Source organism: Netta rufina (assembly GCF_964035555.1).
Source record: "Netta rufina genome assembly, chromosome: 6".
Classification (NCBI taxonomy): domain Eukaryota; kingdom Metazoa; phylum Chordata; class Aves; order Anseriformes; family Anatidae; genus Netta; species Netta rufina.
Window position 1 is genome coordinate 6,288,286 of NC_140129.1, and position 22,696 is coordinate 6,310,981.

A 22,696-nucleotide genomic window follows, 5' to 3' on the forward strand; every position below is an offset into this window, starting at 1 on the left:
TGTGCATCTGTTAGGAACAAAACTATTTCTGCTGTCCCATATATGCCCCTTTAGTACTGACTTGTCTAATTCAAGGAGATAGCAGCTGAAGCAAACAGTATACTGCATGACGTTATCTTTTCATGGAGGATTTAGGGATTAGAGCTGATTTCTAGCAATCTTGTTGAAAAACTTAGTGCCCAATAATGTAGAAAGGTAAGCAAAGAGCATGGATGTTGTGACAGACTACAGCATCCTTCTCCTGTCATGACTGGAAGAGCAAAACAACTTAAAACTTGTGAATTCAAATGCCTAAGGAGTCTGTTCAGGCACATGATATGATTGCTGCAGACAAGTTCCCTCATCTTGGATGAATACATCATCTGTGAGATGTGAGAGCTGTTCAGTATCCTGAGGTGAATTACACCGGAGCTTCACAAGACGGACAGACCATCTATCTGCAGACAACTGTCTATCTGACGTTTAAGGATAACAACACTGGGCAGTTAGATTCTGCAGTTTGAACTTGTTATTGAAGCAAATTTGAGCCAAAGATGTTGATTGAGAGATTTCTCCAGAAGGAGGTTACTCTGTGGCAATGTTCAGGTGTTTGGTGTTGTGATTTTTTTTGTATTTGGACACCAAAAAGCAGTGTAAAAACCAAGATTAATCAAAACAATCAAAAAATAATCAAAAACCTAGGTTTCTGGGTATGTAAAATGTGCAAGGTTCAGGAGACGGTCCTTATTCAGATGGATCACAAAACATATTGCTTGTCAGGAAAATTCCTTTATCTCAGCAACTCCCTGGTCTGAAAATATGGAGATTCTGGTCAAAAACTGATGTTAGAAAGAGAAAATATTAAATGATAAGAGGGATTCATTAAATGCTTTGCATGTGTGTTATAAAATATACTCGGGTCAGCAAGGCCCAGGCAAAAGGGATGCTGAGGGATCGGTTCAGAATACCTTTACTCCCCATGTGGCAGTGTATACCTGAGCTTCAGGAAGCTCTATAACACAGAATATTAAAATCAATAATGATCCAAATATCTTGATCAAGGCAAGAGTGAGAGAATCATTTTCCAATTCAACTGCTTGGATTTTAAGGGTGTCACCCAGTTGCTTTTTAAAACAAAAGAACTTGGAGGAAAACCCTCTGTCAGAAGGGGGGAGGAATAAAATTGCATGGAAATTTTCTATTTTGAGTCACGTCTAAAATTGGATCTACTTAGTTGGTGAGAAAAGACAGTGAACTTTAAAACATCATGACTTCCTGAGGACTGCCACCTTAGTAAATTCCCTTTGTAAAATACTTAAGTAATAATTCTAATTTAGTACTGTGTAGTAACCCACTTCTTCACTAATTAGGGAACCCTTTATGGGCCAATTCAATAAGAGTCAATGATTTGATGGTAGCTAAAAAAATAAATAAATAATGTGGATGCATTGTATTTGTACACACCTGACAAATGTTCTGTGATCATAAGGTTGACAGACAATTCAAATATCTGCTTTAAATTATACTTAGTCAACTAACATCAGTACTCCTGTACTGATCTTTATCTTGAAAGCAGGATTCAGCCTTTGTTTTTATTCAGTTCATGTCCATTCACTTTGGTTGAACAGCAAGAGATGCGAGCCTGAGGCTGTACAGTCTGGCTCTAAGTTTGTACCGTCAGGTGTATGGTGGCTGCTCCCCGTAGAAAGCCAGGACATCTGGGAGGTAACAAGGTTCCCATGGTAGGCACTGCTGCTGCACATGTTGATCATGCATCACAAGGCATGGATGCCCTCAGCCGGCTTAATTTGATAATTTGCTTCTGAGGATCTCATTTTTTTAAAAAAAGAAAATGTCTCTGCATATAGACGATCCTAAGGCTGTAGCTGCAAACATTGTTTGGTCTCAATACTTTATACAATTTATTGTCTGTTACTCCCTCTGACTTTGTGGGGCACAAGCAGACCCGACCATCTTAATAATGAGTTATTGCTAGGTAATGAATCAGCATCTCCCGGTTCAGACAAATGCCTCCTGGAATTTACCGTAATTCACCTCCAGCAGCCAATACATATAGCCTTTAATTGCCTCATAATATTGTCTAGAATACATCAGCTAATATTGAAAGGGCCTGATTGCATCTCTTTGAGCTAAGCAACGTATATTAGTGTTCTGCCCCTCTTCTCATTCTGCTCATTTATCTTACCGGTGTCACGAGCTGCGCTGAGGGCACATCATCAGGGTGCAATCAGGAGCAGGTTTGTTAAAGCAAATTGCAATTCTGGGCTTGCAGTGTGGAAAGAAAAACTCCCTACAAGGCAAGTCACATAAACCACTGCGTACTGACAGCTGGGTCGCTGGAAATGCTCCTTTCAGTGGGATTATTTTTAAACATGGAGAAGGAAATATAACTATAAAGCTTTGCATGCTTATAAGATGAAAATAAATAAATCTCCACACATCTCACTGAGTGAAATTCACTTAGTTTCATTGTGGAGTACTGGAAACACTTCAGAATTTCTGAAGAATATCAGATTATTTACTCAATTTTTGAGGAAAATTATTCTGATCTATTCAGTGTTTATGTTGTTTCTAGTTTAGAACCAAGACACTTCCATACTATTTTCATGGGTGTTGTAAAGTTCACTGACACTGAAAAATGTTACCTTATTTCTTCAATTAATAATACCATAATTGCATTTTTATTAGTCTTCATTTAGATGTGTTCCTGTCCCTATGGACAACTGTTTTTGAAGATACAGTGAGGTGGAATACTTCAAATAAAAGGCCAGCCCAAATCTTCATTGAAATGAGTAGACCTATTTCCCTAGACTTCAAAGAATAAAGGAATATAATTAAACACAGTTGGGGGAAACAGGAAAAACTAGAAGCCTTGATTTGAACATGCTTTGGATCAGAGTGTAAAGAGATAAGAACTGCATCAGGTACAAGTAGGGAAGATGGAGTAGCAATGTATTTCTGATGTGTGCTTTAACTGCAGTACTAGTATCACATAAGTGTATGATGATAGAGAAATATGCTACAAAAGACAGTATTTGGACATTTATGTGGCTTGCCCTGGTGGGAGCTGGTTGAAGTGAAGGGAAGAGGTGAGCCCTTAACACAGTGAAGTTTCCCTGATTTAATCTAAATACAGCGGAGACTTTGCTCCTTCATCATAATGCCTGGCCTTTTGTACCTAATGAGAATCTCCACAGGAGAGACTGGAGTGTGGCCAGGCTGCATGAAGCCCATCAGAAGCATCTAAAAGCTGGGGTAGCTGGTGGCTGCGCTGTCTCTTTCCTCCCAGTATTTTGGGTTCAAGTTCCAGAGGTCTTTGTTGGCAGGTGAGACACTATGTGAAGTGTCTAACTAGTTCATTGGGACTCCCTGCTTCTTGGCAAAAAAGTAGAAGCTGTTGTAAATGGTTGTGATCCACAAATCTGTGATATTTACCAAGCCATCACCATCTGTCTATTGAGGAGGAAGGGCAAATCACGCTTCTACCTCTTTCAAGGACAGTAACATATTATATGTTCCCTTTAGTTATTTATTACCTCTGCCGAGGAAGAATGAGTTGTAGAGAAAATAGCTGTAAGAATTTGTTGAATGCTGATCGACAAAAAGTTTTGTTATATATATAAATCAAGTGTTTCACACGAGTTTCATAGCATGTTACTTAGCATTATGTTGTTCCTGAGATAGGATAAAGTCTACCAAAATTAATATAACACACCTGAAGCACCAGTAGTGTTTAAAAAAAAAAAAAAAAGCAACATATGCAGTTCTGGATCTCTGTATTCTTTTATTCTCACACCAAGGTTTCCCAGCAAACTCCTTGAGATCTGTATCTCAAGGAAAAAGATGACTGCTGTTGCTGGATGTTACAAGGTTGGAATGAATGCGTAGTTGGAGAATTTGATTACTTTCAAAGCAGCACTGTCTAAGCGTGAAAAGACAATATCATCATGTAAAACAGTGTTAACATTATAAAGGTATAACTGGACTAGTTTTAAGGTGAGAAAACAGCTAATAAATGGTTGAGGACTGTTGTTGATGCTTGCAGAGGGGCCTTGGTTTTCCCCCAACTACCAGGGACTATTCTCCATTTGAAAGAAAAAGTTTTTTTGCTGGAAAGTTTAGTTATATCAGATGACAAACCTTTATAAACATATTTTTAGGTATGGTTATCGAAGCAAATATTATTTAAAATATGCAAATAAATGCATGTTCATTTTCAGCAATCAATTAAGGACTAGAGACTAACTTTCATCTAGCAGCATCAGCCTCATTATGGGACTTTCATCTTCATCTGTTCTTCTAAATTTGCCATCGCTGTCCCAGTTTCTGCCTGTGAGAGGCTTCTTCTGGCTTCCACAAGTAACATCTGCAACGCTTTCCCCAGGTGTTGGTGGCAGGTGCTGATCAGAGTGCAGTTGAGTAGTTGGACTTCTGCCTCTGGGTCACAGAAAGATCTTTGCCGCGTATCTTTACCTTGTAAGATTATTTTCACTTTGTGTTTCAATATGCGCTTGCCTTTTCGGTTAGTCTTTGTAACTAACTTTGTTAGTTCTTGGTAATAGAAAAGATTTTTATTATTCCTGTTTCGTATTTAATTTCATAGGGAAAGTAAGTGTAATTATACAAATAATTTATATGTGATGACTATCTGATGCACATGCAATGTAAGACTTGTAGAAACTTCTGTTTGGGTTGTGTGATCTTTACTGTTGTGACGGAAACTTTTTCAGATTTCTGATGGATCTTGACTATTTTTCAGTCCTTGTTCAGACCACACTTGCCCTGCCTTTCTGCTCAGTCTTTGTTTGTTTTTATCCATAAAATTTGAAAAAAAATATGCTAAGTCACCACTCATAAATGAGCAAAGGGGAAAAAAGAAAAACAGATCACCTTGAAGCAGCCAAGGCACAGCCAGTAAGCACTCAAGCTTTTCTATTATAAAGAGGAAACACCTGCACCTGAAAATATAAATGGGTTCACAACAGCGAAGAGCTTAATATAGTTAAGCCTCAAGGGTGTTTCCTCTGAATGCTTTATAGTAAGTAAAATCTGATTTAAAAATATATATATGTATATTAGCTAATGATATGTGAGCCTTTTGCTTATGGGACTGAGTGAAATGTGTTAGTGTTTTATTTTAGATTTCAAGTTATTTTGGCTGTTCTGCCAAAAACAGCAGGCTAGGAGCAGGGAACTGGAGAGCATATATCTATGTATATACACACGTGTGTGTTTTTTCTTTTTAATGATCTGTGAAAAGACTTATTTTTTTAATGTACTTGGAAGCTCATAGCAGAAGCTTTTTTTTTTTTTTTTTTTTTTTTTTTTTTTTTTACCACTGTGTTACTGCAGTGGTATGAAGTTAATATTGCTGTCTCTTGCTTGGGTAGGTTTACAGCATAATGCCTGGGTTACTCACTAAATTTAAAGTTTTTTCAATTACTTCCTATGGTTATCTTCTTTTGACCGTAGCTTGACGTCTAAGCTAATAGCAAATAGATGTACTAGAGACTTGTGTGTTGTGTAAACTTGTTCGGAGTTGGCACAAGTCTATGATGTTGCTTGTATTACGTGGACTAAAATATGTGCGATACAGTTGCATATTTTGCTTCTTGAAGGGCTTTGTATTTCTGTCTGTTTTTAGTTGGCCACTGCCTGGCTAAAGAATACTTTGTGGGTTTTGCTACAGTGGGGGAGCAGAAACAATCAAGAGGTTAATACAAAACTCTGGGTATCATCTTTCACTGATAATAATATAATTTTTGTTAGCTTGTTTTTGATTTTAAAACAGCTTATGAATTTAATTACTTCTATTTTTAAGCTTAAGATACTTTTTACCTTTACATAAAATGACTTCTGTTCTCTAAGTTTCAAAGAAGTGGCTTTTATTTTTTTAATAGTTTCAATATGTATGGAACCAAAATCAAAAACTTTATCAGTTTAAAACAAAAAAAATCTCTTCTGGATGCAGAAGATTGGGGATTTCACAACTCCTCTGATCTACAAGTTTGTCCCCCATAAAGAGATTACACGCAGTCATTTGGGCTATATCTGTATGGATACCTTTTCATCTGAAATCTTCTTAAGGAATTGTTGACAGTATGGAAAATTAATATCTACCACTGGGTTGTTTATAAGTAAAATAGCTATCTCACAAAAGATACTTAATATTTATTGGAGTCAAAAGTACAAAGGTTTGATGGTGGGGAAGGTTGTGGGGCCTGGTTTGGGAAGAGTTCAGGTGTGCTCCCTATCGATGTGGTGGTGGGAGAGGTGGTGAGCAGCTCCTTCCCTTAACTCTTCTATTTCTTTTTGGCCTGTTCTGAGCTTCTTAAAAATCTCTGCCAGGGCTGGAGAGATGAAAGGCTACATCTTGCTAATGCTTGGAATTGAGTGTGTTTTGTTTTTTTTTTCCAACTCACCATCAGGTAGAAGCCAACCTTCTTCAGTCCCTTAACTCAAGATACTGTAAACTTACTTCAGTGGAGGTGTTACTGTTTGTGTCCCTTTGGAGTGAGTGCTAGTTTTCATCTGGATGGAAAATACTGAAACCTGGTCCCTGTACATGTATGTAGATAATCACTTAAGTGTAAGCTGATTAGACATTTTAATACAATGCTAATAAGAACTAAAGAGTTGACTCCTCAATCAGATCCAGGCCTTACATAAAACAATATTCTGTCTTTGGTGGCCCAAGTCAGCTACTTAAATGTATAAAAACAGGATGTTTGAACCTTCCAGGTACCCCCCACAATATCCAACAAATGAGCACAGGGACTCCCTGAGGTAGAGCTTGTTTGTGCAGATGGAGTAAACCTCATTGTATTTTTTTTATCTTCAAAACAGTCCAACCTCACCTTGACCTTTGGTAGGCTTTTCACACTCACATAGTTCATTCAGAAACAGAAACAAGAGGAAAAGGTATATCTTCTGCAGATGAAGGACTGTCGATTACAAATGACACGATAAATTGAAATTTACTGTGGGACAGTGAAATTTTATTAGAGTAACCTTGATCTTCTGCGCTGATCAATAGGTACTCCTGGAGCATCAGTTCAAGTTTCAGACACTTTGTGGCTATTGAGAACAGAGAAGGATTTGCTGTTTTGATGAAGAATAGCAAACAACAACAAAGGTAGTTCAAAGTTTTTATACTTGTAAACAGTCTTAGTAATTGAGATTTCTTCTACTTAAAGTGCTGGTCTTCCTTTTATAAATGATTTGAAACAGTCAGTCATACTTGGAATTTCTTTATACTATCTTCTGGGAATAATGTGAATGCTCTGTTCAGGGTTGAAAATGAGATGCAGTAACCACTTACAGACAGCCTATTTCTCCTCTGGTATTTCCCTGCAAAGGATTGATCACAGGTAGTCCGTCTTTACTTTCAACCTTCTTTAAAAGTAAGTTGCTTTTTATTTTAGCTAAGCCTCAAGTAAAGTATGTAACTTAATGTGACTGTAGAAATTTATCATCAAAATGCTACTCTTTTTAAAGGGACATTGTAAAGCTATCGGTTGCATCAGAGTGAGTAAGAGCAGTACTAATAGCAGTTTTAACCAGAAGAAGCCTCCAAAATGCAGTAGTTCTCACTCTTCTTGGTGTTGATTTTGATTTGCCCTCTTGCTTAGCAGTAAGATAAACCGTGACTTTTTCGGATGTCAGCTTTGGTGTGCGTAGGCGAAAGATGTGGCTTTCAGTGTCTCCAGTCTTATTTTCAGTTTCATCCCTTTCACTGACATGGAATTACACTGAGTTGAAACATAAAAGCTAGAACATCATTTTCTCATCTGTTTCAAAAGGTCATAACTGATGTTATTCTTAAAACTGAATTTTTCATTCTACATTTGAAGTTAGATTGGATTCTGTTCTTAATTTTTTAGCTTGTGTGAAGTAGAGCTCACCCTGTAAGTATAAAACAAATGTAGTATTCCTGAAGGTCATATTGCAATAATATGGAAACTACAGTGAACCATTCAAAGTTTACTTTAGGGAGATTGATAGTGGGTGCTTTCTTTGGCTGTTACTGAAGATAATGTGTGCTACATATGAATACTGAGGAGAGGTGAGAAAATGGGTGACTGTCATCTCTTGAACCTCAGAGGCCTCGAGAATGGAAATGGGGGAACTCTACTGCCACTTCTTGTTTTGTGGACTAGTTGGATACCTTATTCCAGAGTTCATGTTAACGTTTCTAAGTTGCCAATCATTCATCTGCCTAGTCTCACTTGTTGTTTGAAATCATAATGTTTCAAATCTTCTGCTGGTCATTGTTTTTGTTGTTAGCATTTGGCACAGGTACTGGGAGGATTTGTTAACTTCATATAGGAATGCTCAAGCTTGGTGGTGGGACAAGAAATAGTATGAGAAACTTGAAAATTTGGTGTGTTCAGAGGAAGATGATTTTTTTTTTTTTTCCCCTTGCCCATTTGGACTGTTTTTTAAGTACCTATTCCTCATCTAATAGAATGCTAAAAAAAAATGCTGAAAAAAGATTATGATACTTAGATATAAACAATTTAACTGCTATCGTTTAATCCATCTGTTATTAGTAACTCTCCAGCACAGTGCTTACCGGGTTTTGTGTATTTACTTCCTTGGCATGGCTGCAAGGGTTTCACGTGGCAGTCCTAAATGAAACAATTTTAAAATGGTTTATGCTGCCAGTTAGATTCTTGATTGCATGGCAAAGGATTAAACTTGCATGTGTTCCTTGTTGTTACTCTTTTTGATGTCTTGGAACAACCCCCTTTTTCAATCTATGGCTTTCTACAATAGGAATGTTACAGACTTTGAACATAGACTGCGCTATGTGTTGTAAATGCGATCAGAGATGGGAAAATAAATTATCTTCACAGCCTAATCTCTGTTCAGACTGCTTTCCAATAGACTGTGGCTATACAAAGCTGACAGACATTTCAAGTCGTTGCCAAAACTTATCGCTACCTAATTTCTGCTAGAAATGTTTGCTTAGCTGTGGAGATTACAGCTAGGGAAATAGCACTAGCTTTGTGGCTTGGAAAGTGTCTTCTGCTTCAGAGTTAGCTTTGGATATGAAGCTGCTGAGGAATGAGTGTTCCAGAAATGGCTCCTCTTTGGCACAGGTGCTTGTACCAGAGCTCCAATTAAATAGTAGGTAGATTTAGGATGGAGAGAGGAAAATAAAAACTGACCGCTACAGACTTCATGTAGGACTGGGGGATTCTGGATCACCAAGGCATGATGGGTTGGGTTCTTTGTGAGTGTTGAAAATAGCTCTTTTAACTACCAATCTCGTCTGTGGAAATCTTGGTTTCTGTTTCAGGGACACCTGAGATCTGTTTCACTGGGCAGTCTTCCCTGTATGCTGTCTCTATGCTGGGAGCAAGCTTGGAGCTACCTGAGCTGCTGTTTGGTGTGGGCCTTTTCGTGGGTGTGCATTTTGGGTGGGTTTTGCACTGCTGTGTAGGACGTGGTTTGGAGGCTTGTGCTGCTCAGCAGTTGTACCCACTGCCTTTCCCTTTCAAGATAAGGTTCAGTTGAGCTGTTCTCTGAAAGCGTGTTCTAAACTATCGTACATGCTTGTACAAAACCTATCATGTCGCTTTGCCAGGACAATAAATCTCATCTAGTTCTAGAAATAAATTAATGCTCTGTAAGTTAAACGCAGCACAGTGGCTTGAAATTTTCAGTTGACAGGCAGAAATTTGGCACAAATGCAGCAATATGCTTGCGTAAAAATACTGGTGCACCAGCCTCTTCCTCCCATTGCTTCCCATATACCTCCTGAAAAAAGTCAAGTGTCCCATCTTCCCCATAGGGTGGCTCTCCATTCCTTCCTCCTATTGCTCTGAAAGACTAGAAACATTCCTATTATCTTTGGTAAAGGGGGGATCTCTTCACCCAACAGAACCCAAGAATTGAAAAGATGATGGGTAATCTTAAAATAGAGAATACAGCTGCAGCCTACTTTTTGGCTGTAAATTTAGGGTCTCTTTCGAAGGTATACCACTTGTTAGAACATGAGAAAGAGAATTCATCTTGCTACTAAATGACTGTGAGCTGGAGTCAGTTGTTCAGCTGGCTGTAAGGAGAATGTCAGTGTCTGAAGGAACTGATAGCAGGGCTCCCATTTAAAATGGGGAGCCAAACACAAAGACAAAACAAGGGGAAATGAATAAATCACCCCTCCCATTAGGTTTGGTTTAGGGGTGGGAAACTCATTCTTTAACTCGTTTTTTTTAGAAACTTGGTTTGACTTTACCATCTCTTTGCAGAAACTAGCTTTTTAATCTTGTTTTGAGTTTTTCCTGTTGATTTTAATTATCATAGTGTCAAAAGGTCAATATGACATCTTTGTGGAACAAGTAGGAGCTCCCAAAGGTGTTTGTTTTTCTGTAATTTTTTTTGAAGTGCTACGCTCAAGGAGGGAGAGAGGGAAGAAAAATGTGAATATTAGCTTGTCTACTTAAAAGTTAATCTGATATCTTTGAGTACTTTGATTTCTGAATTTGATCAGAATCCAAACGTCAAGCCTTCCCTCCAGTCATAAATGTGGAGCTGGACGTCTCACAATTACTGAGTATTGTTGACATAGCATTTTTCCAGGAAGCACTAACAGTGCATCAGAATCCAGTTAATTACTTGAGAATAGTCAGGGCTTTATGGCATTGTGGCAAATGGCAAGTCATTACTGTGCCAGCCTATTACAGTTAATATGTGGGCAAAATGAATCCATTACACCAAACAACTCCAGTGAATTTCTGCTGCAAATTCTGCAGCAGATGGTCAGATGCATTGATCAGCTTGAATGGCAACTACATGTTTAATATAGCCACCCTCCTCTGGGACAGTCATGCCCAGGTAATGTCTTTGTGGTTATAAGCTCACAGTAAAACCTGTTTAAGCTCTACGTTGGCTTGTTTGATCTCATATGAACCCATGTATGACATACTTCTGATTTTCATTTAGTCTGTCCTTAATGTATATGCCTCCCCATACTGCTGCTACACAAAGCATAAGACTCCTTTATTAAGTGCCTAGCGTGTTTTTGGAAAATGGGGATTACAGCCATGGATGGGTATAATTGCTATCTGAATGGCACAATTGTGTTTTGTGAATCATTTTCCCTTCTACTCACCTGGCTGTAGCACATGTGAGTATTCAGCTGAACAGTTATTTACCAGCACTATGTCTGTTGTATGGAAACCCAGGAGAGGATAGATCTCCTGCCTGATTTTACTTCTGGATCATTTCATAAAATATTCATGGTGATAATCATTGTGGCTTGGAGACACTGAAAGATGAACCAAAAAAAGAGAGGGAACGGTTCTTCTGAACTCTACTGAGGCACTCGGGAGTCATTCTGATTCATGTCTAGGGATTTCACAAGGATTTGACGTGCTTGATCTTTAGCTTGTAATTAATTGTCAGAGCTGCTACCAGCTTTAAAAATCGGTTTCTACTGACTGTCCAAAAATAGCAGTGTTGGTTTTTAAAACCATTGCCTTTTATGTGTGAAATCAATTGCACCAAGAGCTTGTTCTTCTCACAAGTAACAACAAATTGTATGCTCGAATGTCATCAGACTTGTTTGAAAATGTTCGCACTTCATAATGCTTCCCGTGCTTATTAAGCGTGCACTGAACTTAGTCACATAAAATAACTTGGCTTGAGGAAAGAAATAGGCACCTGGATACTCCTTGTAAAACTGCTAGGTAAGCAGGATTCTCTTTAATTTGAACTTAGTTTTAATACGCTATGTAATCTTAAGCCAGGAAGATGGAGAGCACTACTAGTGCAAGGAAGTGCTGTCTGAAAGATGGGCATCTTGTCTCTCTCGCTGTTTGTGCACACCTGAGATTTCAATAAAAGCTTGGAACTGGCACAGGTTCGAGCTATTTTTCTCCTGTTTCTGTCTTCATTGCATTAAAAAGAAGAGGTTCACTTTGAGTCTTTTTCCCTGCAATTCCTCTTGAATGGAGGTGATGTATAAAAACTGTGGAAACGAAGTTTCACCTGAGTGCTGCATACTACCCACTATAGCATGCCTGTAATTCAGCTATTGCCCACCAGCGCTGTCCTGCATTGAGCAAGTGTGGGTGTGTTTTGCTGGAAAGGTGTGCTACAGCTTCACCTTGATCCATCTATGGAGAGCCTTCCAGGCTGAATGAGGCGTGAGCCTGCAGAGAAGGAGATGGTAATCTGGCATCTTATTTGAGTTAACTGTTTGTAATGAATATGGACATTTTCATCATCTGTTTGCTGTGAATGCCACTCCTCGCATTAAAAATTGAGACTTCACACAGTACATGTTTATTTCTGTGCGCTTTTTCTGTTAGAGAAAATATTTAAACATGTTGAGGCATAACATAATTAATTTGTAAACTTAAGCACTCATCCTTTCAAAGCTTACTAATTATCAAGGATTATTGGAAGTAGAAAAGCATGTTTCTTTTTACATTTTTTGTTCTTTTCAGCAATGTATGTTTTCAGAGGTACCAGACTGCATTTTTTTCTTTAGCAGTATGAAGTAGTACTGTCTGTCTTGAGAGAAGGTAAAAAAGAAAGATGAGAGCTTGAAAGATTGATGCTTCTGTCATGGTTTTCAGTGACTGGTGATCCAGGTGAGGAACTCCACAAAACCTTAAAACCAAACAAAGCAGTTCTTGGACCTGACACAAAATCCAGGAAATCCCCCAGGTGTCCCCAGGCTTCTCTTTTCAGGAAGGAAGCTCAGGCTTCTCTGTTTAGTGGAAGTTCAGAAAGTGTGGAGCTGAACTGATTGTGTTGAATTAAGTAGCTGTTACCTTGCAAGAAGGAAATTTGTTTGGCCATCCTACTTGGCATAATTACTTGTCGGCATAAGGGGAATATATAAAAATGTTAATTTTCAAGAGATTAATGTAAACTTCTGTTTTATCTGACCTGTATGGTTTATTGACGCTGTATTTTGTGGGACTTGATTGTATTCAGTAATTTTCAGAAGGCTCCTGGAGCTAAGTGATACTGGTTTGAACAAAGAGTACTAGATCTTCTCTTATTTATATCTGTGGATCAAACAAACAAAAAAATACATGAAGGCTATTGTAGCTTCCTATAGCAACCTATAAAATAGTACTGCTTTGGACCTCTCCATTAGCTGCACACACAAGACTCATTTTAATCATGTTGTGACTACATCATTTTACTGTCAGGTGTGTATGTATGACTTTTTTGAAGACTATGGGTATGCCTTGATCTGGGTTGTATTTTCTTCTAAAAGTGGGTATCTGTTTTTATAAGAGAAACTAATAACATACTAAAATGATATCTGGGAAATATTATGTTCTGGAGAAAAATACCAGCTTCTATGCAGCACCTTACTTCTGCATAGCGCTAAAACCCAGAATTAGCCAAATGTCATCCGACTCCGTTAAAATACATGGATAGGAATTTAATACATCTGTGGGTTTCTTTTCAATGTGTATAGACATATAGCTGTAGGTGTACCTCTAAACGTAAATAGTATGAATGTACATACATGTAAGTGCATACACAGGCATTTGTAGATCTACTTTAAAAACGTATAGCAGCCAAATGACTTCCTAGCTGGTAAAATTAAAGGGATAGTATTAATATCTCAATTCTTCATGAGAACAAGGAAAAATGGAAGAACTTGTATTGATGCTTGAATTTGGGGTTTTAACTAGATGTGCTGCAAATTATTTTGATCAGGTGTGTAATTACATTGATCTAGAAAGGTTAATATTTTGTGCAATTTAGGAGTCGTAAAGACAAGAATTTTTATTTAAAGAGATGTTTACACTTAAGGATTAGGGAAAAAAAATGAAACACAACCCTGTGGGTGCTTCTTCCCCTTCAACATACATTTATTTTCAGTCTTCTAAAATGCTGAATAATATGTATGAAACTTGTCATTGCAAGTAAGTTGTGCTGTTTCAAGTTCTGCCAGATTCTACGTTTAAATTGTTCACGTGTTCTGCACTGTTCAATTGTTCTGCGCTGGGACTGCATAGACAAGTGCGTGAGCTGATCAATTACTATTAGCCAGGGCTTTTCCAATTATTCCCTTTCTACTGTTTATAGCCTATAATTAACTCTTGCTTCCCTATTGTCTGTAAAATGGAAATTCTTCTGCAGGGTTGCTTTAAATCACCCAGCATACCAAACCCAGCCAGGTATAAATGCAGGCAGTAAGAAACATGGACTGTTGCTTGTTAGAAGTTGGAGATGTCCTAGCTACAGCTCTCAAATCCTTCTTCTGCTCCGTGTCCCTGAGTATAGAGCTCTTACAAGTCACCATGAGTTACTGACCTGTTGGTACTTGATAAATATGAATCCTTTTCTCACAGACTTTACTTTGATAAATATCTAGAAAAACATTCCCATTATTCTTCCTTCAAGAAATAAAATGTGACACCGGGCATTGTGGCTATTATCTTCCACCCACACTTTAGTTGTCCTTTGAGAGAAACCTTGGTCACTTCATTCATTAAGCTGCTTAAAGCTTTTTAAAAATGTTCAAGTTCTCTCAGTGGCTGTTAATCTTTGTTGCAGTTAGTTTTTTATTCTTTTAAGATTTTTAAATGTTCTGTGAATTAGGCACTACTGCAAAAGAAGGCTCAAATATTGAAATACTTCTTAATTGTCTTTTTTTTTTTTTTTTTTTCCAGACCAGTGTGTACTGTTCTTGAGTAGAAACATGTGGTGGGATGGTATGAATAAAGCAGAAGACAGCTGACACAAAAGAAGATGGATTGGGGAAATCGTTTTATAGTTAGGCACTCCTAAAAACCTCAGACAAATTGGTGCAATTCTACTCCCTCAACAGCAAGTGGTACAGACAGTAGAAATACCATTGGAAATGGTCCCTGTGCTCATCTACTTGAATTGTGGGGCATGAGACTGAACCCAGGAATGTTTTGTGTAGCTGGGAGAACTGGGAGCCAAGGCTCTTTAGAGGAGCAAGCTTCTGGTTTCCAGTGACTTGGGAACTTAGCTGGGTCTGTGTGAGTCCTGCCCTGCATTGGAGCAGAAAGCCATTGATCAGCTGGCCAGCAGGAGGTGGTTGTTGTTTGAAGGAATACTTCCAGGTTCCCTGGCTTTAGTCTCACCTAAAAAACCCAGTGAGACTGTCATTAACAAGTGAGATGTTGCATGCTATTTCAAGATCTTGTTTTGCTTTTAAGTCTGAGGTCACATTTTTATTTCTTCTTGAATTCTAACAATTTTCATCTAAAAACTTGCATTTTAGAACAGTTTTTTATATACTTAGACAGATATGTTACAGAACTGGTAGCAAAGTGATCAAGTTTGTACATTTATTTATTTATTTATTTTAACTATGAAAGTCAGAATTGCTCCACCTCATCCTCTTCTGATCTCTCCTTGGAGTCTTACTGTCTTTCATGAGATAAAATACAACTTTCAGGGGCTTTGTGGGGCTCAAGCTACCAGTCTTTAATTATCTATATCCTGTTTACTTTAAATAACGAAATTGAATCTGTAATTAGGGAAAAATAGAAATAATAGAAATATAGAAATAATAGAAAAATAGAAATCATGCTCAAATGCAAAAACAAAACAGTGCATGTTTTGCATTCCGTTGTCTGTTTTCTTAGATTTTTTGGAACTCTTCCTCCTGAAGATGTTGACTAGCATCTCCTGTGTATTTAGAAGAGCTGGGATTTGACAGTGGGTGGGAAAACAGAAAATTTTATCTTGATCTACAAAAGGGAGTGATGAATACACTGAACTGCATAAGCTAGTGTTTACAAAACTTGTAGAGAGCACTTCAAGTTGCTCAGCTTTCTTTCCATGATGTGTGTGTGATGGTCTTTCTCTTCGGTGACTTTGCTGGGAAAGATGTAGTAAATTCCTGCATAAAATAAATCTCTATATGAAAATAGTACTGTGAAAATTAAGGATCAAAAACTGTCAGACTGAACTGTGACTGACATCGTCACACTTCTAACAGCTAGTAATGTACTGGATTATTCACATTTAAATACAGAATTTTGTAAATGCAGTATGTAAAATACCTAACAAAGTTTTGAGGAAGATTTAAGTAGATATCGAGTGTTAGATGCTCCTGTGTAGTGACATTTCCTTTGTTTTTAGTCTCTCCTAGCATCAGTGTTGCTTTAGTATGGCTTCTAGAGTGATTTTATTCCAAATTATCAGAATTTCACCAGCAATACAGAATAAAAAGCATTTGCTTTAACAAGAAGGATGGGTTTAATAGAAATGTTTGCCTTCTATTTCTAGAAGACGAGTGGTTTCCTGGGGGGGCAGTTCTCCACCAAAAGAAATATTAGATAGCATTATTGTTTATTTTCAGAATATGTGTGGTGTTGTTGCTGCATAATGGCCAGTAATTAAATGAAGAACTATGCAAAACGACACGGGCTTGTTGTAGCTCCATCAATTGTATAGCTGTTATTCCACAAATGATTTCTAGTTGCATTGCTTTAAAAGTTGTCAGAGACAAAAACTGAGCTGGGCCAGGCCGTGCATGTGCTCTAAGCATGCTTCACTGCTTTATGGTTGTGTGTGCTTGGAAAGTAACAATAGAAAGAGTTTTGAATCAAGTTTTGGCAAGGAGCTTTGTGGTCCAAACACTTCCTGGTTTTCTTTACCAAAAATGATGTATGAATTATATGCTGTTTTATTCTGCTCTTCCTTCATTATATAGTCTGTTTTTATGTGTCCATGTAAACTGCATGATGTGTACACACGTAGCATAGAAGTGATACGAATGTCTTAGGCTCCTGCTGGTGAAAGGAGTTATTGGACATCGTGTTGGAAACAGTGCATATAAAAGCACATCATCCCCCAGCTTTTACAGCAGCTTTGTTATGGCATATTCATCTATACGCATTTGCAAGAGGTCAAGTGGGCTGCTGCAGGTATAAATGATGCATGAATGTAGAAAAGGACTCTAAAGAGTAGAGCTATTGCAATGAAACTGCACAAAGCACCATGATATGCTGGAGAAGGCTCTTGGGCTGAGTGATACTCTCACTTGTCTCCTAGTAAAGGGTTTCGACTTATGTTTTCATGGAGGATTTCATTAGGGTGTCTGAAGAGGCGGTTCATTCCAGCCTCTCACCTTCTTCAGGACTGGAACACAAGTTCTGACTTATACAGGCTTGTGTACAGGCTTCAGCTATCAGCAGATAGCTGAAAGCAGGGTTCAGTTCACATTGATACTGTATCTGATGAGGGAGGATCGGAGCTATGAGTGCTGTTAGTACAAGCCATAGGCGTGGAGGGTGTTTGAGACTTGTTTGCTGCTTCGCAGTTCAAGAGTCCCAGTCTTACCATCTGCCAGTTTTTTGTGAAAGGAAAAAAGCATGGAAACTTTTGGCTTAACAAATGTCACAAATATGAGAACTCCTCTCACAAAAGGAATAATTTTAAATCTAAATATGGAACCTGGAACTAGAAAGTGAACCAGTAGCAGAAGTGATGCATGAGAATGTGGGATTATTTGGAATATGATGCCCTAGGATTAAGGGCAACAGACAGTGTCCCTGTGTAAGAGGTAGTGAATTTAAGAGCCTTCTGAGCAGACAGAAAGGCTGCTGTGGGATCCCACGTGCCTCTGTTGAAAGTGTGTAGAAATGGGGTGGGTAGAAACTGACCATAACTCAAAATAATGGCCAGCAGCAGCAGGTTTCCAGCTTTTTGCTGCTGAAGTTTGGGGCACTTCACTGCTGCAGTACTAGGGTTGTTCTTTGTGATGTTTGTCTTGACAGATTTTTCTATGGCTGGAAACAGCAATGATGGTGCTTGTTTGACAAGTTACTTTGTTTTATTAATTTCCTTTGACCTCTTAAAACATGTAGAAGTGTTCTTATCAAATGTTTGTTTGTGCAGTGTAGTCTTTTCCATTGTCTTTATCGTGCTTGATAAAACCTGATGAGTCCATTTAAGACTTCCCTGTAACCTTGGCATGTCGCAAAGATCAGGAAGTTCAGTCTTAGGTGGGATCAACCCAGATGAGTCTGAAGACTGCCTCTGCTTGACTTGAAGAGAAATATGGCAGCAGCTGTCCTTGCTGTGTTTTTGTATCTGAGGATGGATTGTATGAAGTAGTTGCTGTGAGGTAGAAAAATGTACCTTTTCAACGTGTCTAGACAATGTCTTTGGGTAGACTGAAGCATCACATAATCCACTGACTCTTTGTGGTGACTGCCAATAAGAGTGACAATGAATTCTGAATGTGTCTGTGATTTTGAGAAATGGATACCTTCTTGCTAGCAACTAGAATGAGATCATCAGCTTATTTTCTTCGGCTTTCTAATAGTAACAGCTAAAGGTCAGTACTGAGCTGGATTATGCTCGGATCATTCATGATCTAATGCTTTGTATCCAATTACCAATCTTCAGAGCAATCTTTTCTATGCAATTCAGAATTATTATGATTTTTGGAAATGCTGCAATTAAATGCTTATGCCACTTCCAAAAAAATGCAGCGGTAAGAAGATTATTTTTTTATTCTCTGTAGCAGGATTCTTACAGACCTATTTAGAGTCCTGAAAGCCATGGCTGTAACCTAATTAATAATCACTTTTAATTTTTCTAAGTGGCTGAAAAAATGGACTGTGTCCCCTATGCGACCTCTACTGCGGGAACTCTTTGAGAGGGAAGTTGAAAGTCCTGGGAAGTAATAATAAATGCTTTAAGGATCCTTCGTAATTCACGTGTGTGGGGGGGGTGGTCCCTCCCCCCCTTCCCCAAAAGAAAATAAACAAAATCCTCAAAGTGATACCTATCTCTTATTTTTTTCCTAAAGGGTCAAAAGTTAATCCTTGCTTAGTTGCTCTGTGGCTAGAAGTCTCTGAAAGGTGTGGGCAGTGATTATAAAATAAAAAGATGTTGCATCAACACAGATTGGAGAAATTAAGGAAAGGAATGGTTTAGGGTAACTGTAAGGAAATACTCCACCATATTGCTGTCTCCAGCAGATATTAAAACTGATGTGTGAGATCTTTGGGGTAGTGACAGCTAAGTTCGGAAACAGCAGTGAGTGACGTGGGGAATAGTGTGGTGTTCAGGGAAACAGATGAGTTTCCAAGCATTTCTGATGTGGACAGGAGAAACCAGAGTAGATGGTGGAGCAGCTTCTTTCTGTGACTTTTGGAGATCTTCTTACTGCTTTCCAAGGACACCTGCTTGCGCCTGACGTGCAGCTGCTGTTACAAACTTTTGCACTAATAGAGCTGATTTGGAGGACTCTTAGGTTTTGCTGGTGAAATGCCTTTTCAAAAAAAATAACATGAACTATTCGGATTAAATGTTGACTAGCCTTCTGTAAAGGGGCTGAAAATATTGTAAATACTTTTAACCTCAGATAATGATTTGAAACTTCTGAAAGCTAAACTGCATCAGAAGATGTAGTTGAAGATTTAAGAAATGAAACTTTCCCATATCAGATGGCAATATGCACTGGTCTTGGTGGGGTTAGGATTTTATCCTGATCCATAAGAAGGCACAGCCATTAAACCTGCAACTATTTTCTGCTTCTTGGTGCTGAATCATGATGTGTCAAGACCGAGCAGGAGATTGGACTCGATCTCCAGGGGTCCCTTCCCACTTGGGGCAGTCTGTGATTCTGTGGCTGCCAAATACAGAGACTGTCTGCTTGTCCTTCTGTATAATTATCTTTTTCAGAATTGAATAAGCAAATGAATGCACATCTCAGATCCCAGCCTTCAAATACGAATTTATCAGGCGTACCTTTAGTCTGAGAGATTTTGGTAGGAATAAATCTCTTCTGTGCCTGTCATCTTGCCTGTAAATTCTCCAGTGTTCCTTAGTCCTGCTTCACTAAATAAATTTATAGAGCAGTAGTTTTAGGGGTCTCTTAAACCAAAGTGACTATTAGAAGGGGATGACCAGAAGTTCACAAGGGATCAACTTCATCACCTAGTGCTATGGGTCGCTTTTGAACTGCAATAAATTGGTTGGACATCTTGTTCCAGCAGCTATTGCTGTTGGGCTGTCAGTAGGCTTCTATAATAGTCAAGGTCAGAAGTGAAATCCTGGCGCGTTGCTTTCTCTGGAGTGGCATTGTTGTAGTCCAAAAACTCATCAGCAACGTCAAAGGACTTGAACTGTGTTTTGCCAGAAGATGTCAGCCTTGTTTATGTAATAGATGGAAGAAATGGAAAGGCAGTAACCTTCCCACAGGTGTGCTGTGTCTCTCCTAATCTCACTAAATTTCCTCTGGTGCTCTGTAAAAGAAAAGGCTCTTGTGAAGCTTTGTCTTTGGGCTGACATGCACTGGAAAATTACTGCAGGCACTGGCCTAGATGTCACTCACAGTGCTACCTCTTTGTGCTGCTTCGAACAGCGAGTGCGAGCGAGCTGACAGGCTACCTGGATAAGTGGCCTCATACAGTCCTAACAGGGAGCTAATAAGCGGAGACAAAAATCTGTTTTATGCATACCGATCTGCTGTCTGTCACCAGGCACCTTTTAATAGTGGTAATTTAAGGGAATCAAGCCGTTCCTCTCAAGCACCTACAGTTAGCAAATAATATCTCATAAAGCAAAGGCAGAAACACACTGGATTTTTTATTATTATTTTTTTTTCCAGGAGTGAAATTGATGCTAACAGTCACATTCCTCTTTAAGGAGGCTAAAAGTTCTCTGAATGCATGTCAGATTGGGTAACAGGGAAGCTGGTATTCATGTAAGAAAGATCTTAAGTGAATTTGCCTAGTGAGGGGTTAGTCACTACGAGAATGTTGTTTCATGATCCTGTCTCTGAAAATGTTCACTTTTCGTTGCCCCATGAATGTGGGGTTGCCTAATATAAATGTTTCATAGGAGGTAAAATAGCTTCTTCCCCCTGAAAACACCTCTCTGCCTGTGCACGCTCGTTTTCTCTTCATCTGGTTTGATCCTGTCTGTGATAGTAACCTGAAGGTCTCTTGCCAGCAGCACGGTTCATCTCTTTGATCCTGGCGTTTTCCTGTAACGACAGATTCAGAGGGGTGGCTGTCAGTTCATGACAGGCTGAACAAAATGGATACGTACCACGTGGTGTGGCAAAAAACGTAACTACAAAAGCATCTATTGACCTCAGAGTTGGGTAGGTTGTGTATTTTATGACCTATGCAATCATTAGCTTTAAAAATGCATTATGGTATGAAGAGGCACTTAAGCATATTAACCACCAAGCCTGAGGTTCTTGTACGTTGTCCTGTTGTCCTGTAGCCCTCTGGAGGTACGTGAGTGGTTCAGGAGAGCAGCAGCTGATGCATGCCTGCATTTGGAGAATGAGGAGATGGCATGTTGAGGGAAAACACAGCACTTGAAAAAACTTGTGGTGCACTTTTTCTATTTTCTTAAAAGCTGTCTGGTCATTAATACCTAAAACTCAGATTTAGTTTTTGGTTATTTCTATAACATCCAGACTATAAATGTTTCAATGGCTTCAGATGACTTGGAGGGAAAGGAGGGAGAGAGGGAAGAAAGTCAGAGCCACTTGCTGCTATTTTTCTCCTGACTGATGTTACTGAGGGAGTGTGCAGAGGCCTGGGCAGCTGGTTAAAATGAATTAAAATGCAGCCTAAGCTCCCCAATGGGAAACAGGAGAGTGTTTTCTCAAACACACTAGTACATTAATTCAAAAAAAAAACAAACTGCAATAAGGAGACAGCGAAGGTAGATTCTGTGGCAACTCTGCTCTGCAGTTCAAGTCAGAAGCACCTGGGTTTCATTTTAGACACCCCAGTGTACTCCAGAGTTGTGGGCGCAGTACCATGAGCAGGGGAGAAGAGGAAAAGACACGACTTCTTGGCTGCTTGTTTACTTCTTTCATCCCTTGCTCCTAGGCTTATGCACTGTTGGATACAAGACAGTAAGAGAAGCTTGCTGGTTGGGAAGTCTATGCTGAACCTGCGTTAGAAAACTTGTCATGTTTTGTCTGTATGACTAAAACCACCTTAGAGCACATTCACCATAGGATTGGGATAACTTCATTTGTGCTAGGAAACCTGCTGGTCAAGTTACTGAAGAAAAAACAATACAACCAACACCAAAAAAGGAAGATACTAACAAAATGGTGATGTCTTTCAGGAGCTCTGTGGAGATTCTCAGAGTAATTATAGCATTTTTTGTATAAAGGATGTCATTTGAGGATGATGGTCTCATCTAAAGTTTCTTTAATTTCAACTTAGGCTTTAAAGCTAGGAACCTAGGAGGGTTGGGAAACTTGTCACCCACAATTTTTGTCATCTCCTCTGCTAGTAAAAAGTAAGGTTGTCAAAACATGTATGTTCAACCTGGATTGCTTTTATTGCTGTCCCCATGTGAGAGGATTATATTGCATCTGATTTTCTGCAGATGACTTGCTGCTTTTGATCATGTGCCCACGATTACACTTTACCTCTTCTTTTCACTATTTCCTTCTGACTGTTCCTTAAAGGATCCAAGGGCTCCCGTCTGTGTCCATATGACTGAAGGCCCAGTATCTTGCAGTGGTATTCCTTCTAAAGGACGAGTGAAACAGCAATTGTGCAGATGCTGTTAAGGTTCTGCTACCACTTGAAATGTGAGGTGATGCTGCCTCTGAATTTCACCCATCTTGTATTCGAACACTTTCAGTTGAAAATTATTGCCCATAAAAAGAACCGCAGGGACTACATGCCTTGCAGTTCTTATGTTGCTTTCTGCTGTATGCTGTTGTGCCAAGCGTGCT